The 6336-nt window shown below is 29.9% G+C and overlaps 1 long non-coding RNA gene across 1 annotated transcript; it reads left to right on the top strand.

The window, feature by feature from the left end:
- The first annotated feature begins 1246 nt into the window (after positions 1-1246).
- Positions 1247-4663, top strand: LOC147803994 (uncharacterized). Its single transcript, XR_015429175.1, has 3 exons — positions 1247-1384; positions 3306-3464; positions 4510-4663. It is a non-coding gene; the product is annotated as an uncharacterized LOC147803994 (long non-coding RNA).
- The last annotated feature ends 1673 nt before the right edge of the window (positions 4664-6336 follow it).

Raw genomic sequence — 6336 nt, 5'->3', positions numbered from 1 at the left:
AATAAAAAAAAAGAAAGATAAAGAAAAAAGAAACTAATAAGATATTTGAGCTTATAAATACCTTATTGTTTAGATTTCACTAGCAGAATTGCTCTGGTCACTGGATAAAAGAAATAACATTAACGGCAAAGTTGAAGTTAACACGCATGCGCTGAACGATGATCCTACAAGACTCCTAAAACACTCCTTTGAAAGGCCTGTCATATTGCTGTCTATTTTTGACATCCTACGAAATTCTTTCTTCTGACACTTTACGGATATGACTGTTCCAGGAGTGTTCGGAATGTTTTGGGATGTCTTTAGGACGAAATTTGCTGTATGGGTTTGAAAGGTTATCTAACAAAGATAATAGAAGGATTCCTACTTGCTAAGGTTAATCATAAATACAAATACCTTAGCAAGTAGGTTATTTGTATACATTTTAAAAATCCTGATACGGGAGTTCATAATACACAAACAGTTGAGAGAATAAGGGGCAGTGCTAAGTGGAGGAACAAAAGACATACCCATACAGCAAATTTCGTCCTAAAAACATCCCAAAACATTCCGAACACTCCTGGAACAGTCATATCCGTAGATTGTCAGAAGAAAGAATTTCGTAGGATGTCACAAACAGGGCCCGATTAACCTCTGAAAATAGGGGAAGCATAATAGGATTTTGGGGCCCCCCTAACTTGAGCAAAAGAAACTTTTGATATTTTTCGCCCATAAACAATACATTTTAAAGAGGGAAGAACCATGTGAAAACTATTAGAACCTTAGAAAGGAATACAGAGATCCTATGCAATCATGTTGGACCCTTCTTTACGTGCTTTATAAAGCACGTAAAGTAGGGTCCAACATGTATAGTAGCCAACTGTATATAGTAACAAAAACATGAGGGAGTAGCTAGCACATATGTTGACAAAATTTAAATATTTCACTAAATTAAATTATAAAATTACTTGTTGTTATACGAAAGGTTCTTTGCAAGATGAGTCTCTTTTTTATGCCAGTTTTTTTACAAAACAACACAAAGCATCCCATTTATTAAGCATCCCATTTTTTTTCTTTTCGAGAGTTTTTGTTGGAGTCATTTTTTTTTCTTATTTCTTTTATTATTAATATTTTTTGCCTACAAAAAATAAGAAATTGGGCCCTTAATTTCAGTCATTTGGGGGCCCCCCTAGAATTTAAAAGGGGAAGCACTTGCTTCCTGTGCCTTTTCGGTAATCAGGCCCTGGTCACAAATAGACAGCAATATGACAGGCTTTTCAAAGGAGTGTTTTAGGAGTCTTGTAGGATCATCGTTCAGCGCATGCGTGTTAACTTCAACTTTGCCGTTAATGTTATTTCTTTTATCCAGTGACAAGAGCAATTCTGCTAGTGAAATCTAAATAATAAGGTATTTATAAGCTCTAATATCTTTATTAGTTACTTTTTTTGTTTATCTTTCTTTTTTTTATAATCTATTTATATAATTAATTTATAAGTGTACTTGAACTCCGTCATTATCTTTAATATCTCAATTGCAATGTTTACATGCATGTTTGAAATGTTTACATTCATTACTAAATTTTTAAATGCGTGGTTTATTTAATTTTTTCATAATTATTGAAGAAGCTTTATTTTTATTATTTCGTGAGGCAAATTTTTATCTGTTCGGATAACTCATTCTTTCTATTATTTTTGTTTAATTCCTTTAAGTTTAACTTGTTATTTGGCATGTTTTTTTGGTAACCCTAAATTAATCATTTCTTCTAATTACAGATGAAATGATATTTAAATTATTTCAATGTTGCTATTCATCTTCATTATTTAGCATACTTTGTATTTTACCATTTCTACATAATTTTTTCTATAAATTGTTTATGAATGGTGTTTTCAATATAAATGTAAACAATAACAATCTCCAACTCAATACTTGCTACTGCTTATTCTGCTAGGCTATATTTTCAAACGGATAATTTTGTTTTTAACAAAAGAAACAAATTATATAATTTTTAAGCTCAAATCTGTTGTATTTCATAAGATAATAACGATAAGTAATTCTGGTGAGTAAGAAGTAAAAATTTGTTTTATTTCTTTAGAGATGTATTGCGATAAAGGTGACATGGTTGCTAGATTTTGAATAGCTCCCTTTTTTGGCAGTCCTGATTTGTCCTCTTTCCATTTGTTGCTCTTGTTGCAAGCTGTGCATCATCTTACGTTAGTGTCAGCACCTTTAGCATTGTAAACACAAGTAATAAGTAATCAAATACCACGTTTGCAAGAATCACAATGTTCTCTTGCAAGTTCTCAAAACACAATGATCGCGTTGTGAGCCAAATGGCTTTAAAATACACTGGAAACAGTAACCTGGAAGTATAGGCGGTATGGAGCTTGCAGCGTTCCCTTGTGTAAAAAACGCCGTCCATAGGGATTTTTAAAATTAGAGATACTTAGTCAAGTAAATAACCAGGCAAAAGGGCTGCAGGTTTTTTCCCCGTCCTAGTTTGAGCAAATTGCAGCATTTGCTGCAATGAATTCAGTTTTTCTCCTTATATGATTGTTTATAATCAATCTGTCTTAAAATTAATAAAAAGTTGCAAAGTTATCTAACTATTATATTAAATTTAATCAGGCTATCAATTTTTACTACTGAAGATAATTACATTATTTTCACTATCTCAGTAATTTATATCTTTTCAAAAATAGTTCTTAAATTATATTTATATTGATATTAGTTATATTTATTATTTAAAAAAGAATCATATGGACGCTATCAAAATGTCTATACGAGTAACTAATTTTATACAAGCTGGTTTAAATATGTGTTTATATGTATGTGTTTATATTTTAAATGTGTTTATATTTATAAATGTGTTTATATTTTAATTCTTAGTTTATTTTTATAAATATATTTTAGGTATCTTGTGTTTCATAATATATTTTTTTTTGACGGGGTTAAAAATATTCAGTGATCTCTTAAGATAAAATATTTAGTGCTTTAAAAGGCATATAAAACTTACTTGTAGTTGATCTGCATATTTTCTCAATTAATAAATTTTTGTTAACATTTTTAACTGATAATTGTGGTTGAAACATTTAATTAGTATTTACATATTTGTATTTTTACAAAAAGAAAATTGTATGCTAAATTTTAGTTTGTTTTTTTTCTTGATTCTCCAAGAGCTCGCTCTTTTACAAGGGCAGATTTACGATAAACTATTTTCAGAATGAAATTCTGTTTTCTTTAAAATAAATTTTTAATAATTGCATCATTTACATGTCAATTTGCTTTTTTAAAATATTGTTATTTGTATGATTTTTTTTCTTTCTCATAGTCTGCTAGATTGCAAAGTCTTGATGGAATTGATTTTAAAGAACATACAAGACGAGCTATTCGTCACATCATGCCTGATGTTGTTGAACTCTAAAGCTGGGTGGACAATAATGAAAAAAAAAAAGATTTTTTGGTTACAGAGTGTCAGGCGCAATTATTGGTAATATTTAATCTCTGTTTTTATATATATGTGTATATATATTATTCCATTTGTAGTTTGACAGTATATAGTTAAAATTAGTGTAGCTAAAGTTGCCATTCTAGAAAATGAATCTTATTTTTAAAAGTATTTATACCCATTAAAATGGTATTCATCATCATCATATCTGGCTAGACAGCCCAGGGTGGGCCAGTGCCTTCCTTTGAATTCGAATCCGCTTCTCTCTACTTTTGACACTTGTTCACCAGTTTTTCTCCTTTAGAGTAAGGAAATCAGTCTCAACTAAATCCAGCCATCTCAGTCTGGGTCTCCCTCTTTTCCTGTTCGTTAGGGGTTTGTGTAATAGGATTTTCTTTAAATTTGAGTCATCATTCTTTCTGAAAATGTGAGTTGCCCAGTTCATTCGATTTGTTTTTATGAATAAAATGGTATTATTATTATTATTAAATTTAGTTGTCTAATAAACATCTATAGCCAGCTTTATTAAGCATCTATAACCAGCTTTTTTTTTTAAACTTTTTAATATAGTACAATAATTTTAGCATTCCATGAATTTTCAATGAGTTTATAAATTTCTAACATTGGAATAATTTATGAGTGTGTAATTGTTTGTTTGAAATAATATTGTTATTAGTATCACCATCTTCTTTTCCTGTCATAGTAGAATGGTAATCATACGATATTTCAGTTATCCAACACTTCTTTTGACTTGCACTTTAAAATATTCTGATCATAGTTACATGTGATTGTACTAACAGCTTTATCATTATTACAGTTGTTGCTACTAGATTATTCTTATAACAATGAATCAGACATGTATCAAATCATTTTATTTTTTGTGAACTAGTATTAAGTTACGTATGATGGGCAATTGAAAAAGCAGCTTAAGAAGGTCACCCCATAATATTTTCCCTGAGAGTAATTGAAATCTGGGCTTCTACTAATTTAGTTTGAGATATCTTTTAAATAGGTTCAGAAATAATTTTATGTTTATTCATAAAAATACCTACTGGTTTGTTTATATTTTCTTTTTGTTATGTTTTAGAAGCTGTTTGCAGTGTTTTCACAAACACTTAAGTAAATGAAGTTGGAAGCATTATTAGAGGCTGGTTGTGCCATGCTAAAGAAAGAAGAGTTTATTCTGTAAAAAAATTAAGGAAATAATAGTGTAAATAAAAGTTTCACTTATGTGATTCTAATATTGTTTATTTTTTTCTATTCTCATATTTATTTGCATACACTAAATTTATGCTGCAAAAAATAGATAAATCCTTAAAACAAGTTATTTTTAATATTTTCAAGATACTGATTTAAGTATGCCTTCAGCTAACAATTCTTCAGCAAAACATGGCAACAGCTGTTTTAGTTTGTACATAAAAACAGATAATTTTCTAATTTTATTTGTTTTTTTAAATTGCATCATTGACACAATAACTAAACAATAAAGTATGTGATCCATAAACATCTATTTTGAGTTTTTGATAAAATAGTCACAACTTCATTTAAACTATTTATAATATAAAATGTTTTTTAGTAAATTTTGCAGAAGAATGTAATGAGAATTATTTTGCCAATTAACTAGTTTCAACTAATCATACGAGAAATTTAAATATTAATGCGAAGTTCTCAGTATTAGAGTAACATTAAAATAAAAATTATTCATTATTTTATTATAAGATATTTAATATATCTACTACATTAAACAATATGAGCAATAATGAAGCAATCATAAATTACAATGTACATAAAAGATTCAATAAGTCTCATAATTTAATTTAATAAGAAATATTCTTTACAGAAAACTAACGCTAATTAGGAGAATGGTAACCTTCCTTGGTGTTCAAAGGGTACATTCAATTAGACTTTTTAATAATGGCCAAGTTTTTATTCCAAGCAATAGAAATGTGAAATCCAATTATCTTGCATATTTTTGTATTAAAATGATACATTATTCTTTTCTTTAGATGCGTTTGTTTATTAACTGTTTTACTCCCTTTTCCTTTACTAATTTTCCTAAAAAAAATAGTAGAGGAATAGCCCATTTTTCTGGAAAAATAGAGTGGTATACAAATTAAAAACTATCACCTTTTTTTTTTCATTTAGAAAACATTTTTCTGACCTCTAATTCAGTAAATTTAAAAGAAAAACCTTATTTAAGTTGCTAAAATTAATAAAAATTTCAAGGATGAAATTTATTTCCAAAATAAGACACCCTCCTATTACTATCATACTATTTCCAACATGCATCCCACAAGTTACCTCAATCCTTACTAAACAGGTCTTATTATGTCCTAATGCCATCCTAAAGCGTTCTAAAGGTATGTGGTGTAACTACCACTACAAAAGTTTAACATCATTCACTAGTATATAAAGCATGCTAACTTGATTCTATCACGAGGTACCTTTTGATAGATGACGGTTGGCATGATCGATAACTCCGCCCCCCACATTGGTGACCTTCGACCGTGATTTGATAACGCAAGTAACGCCCACTTCGCAATCTCTTAACGGTTACGCCTACTTCGATGGATAGTCCACATTGAACAGTTGACTTGCTATTTGTGAATGCATTATTCATCTCCTGCGCTGTTGCTTCTCAGTCTCGTCTCGAACATTCACACATCGCCTACACTCTCAACGCCTGCATACTCTCGACTGCTAATGGCAACACAGGAGCGACTTCGACTGTGATGTTAATACACCTCTCACATTCAGCACTCAAAAAATCCGGTGACTCTCTCCCGGTCTTTCACAAGTATATCAACTAGTGAGATCTGTTCATCGAATCTTATCCCTGATAAAATTCTGGTGGGGGAGTACTGTGGTGTAACTACCACTACAAAAGTTTAACATCATTCACTAGTATATAAAG

This window comes from Parasteatoda tepidariorum, chromosome 9 (assembly GCF_982258835.1).
Source record: "Parasteatoda tepidariorum strain Cologne lab strain chromosome 9, Ptep-v5.0, whole genome shotgun sequence".
NCBI lineage: Eukaryota > Metazoa > Arthropoda > Arachnida > Araneae > Theridiidae > Parasteatoda > Parasteatoda tepidariorum.
This window is presented reverse-complemented; position numbering and strand designations above follow the sequence as displayed.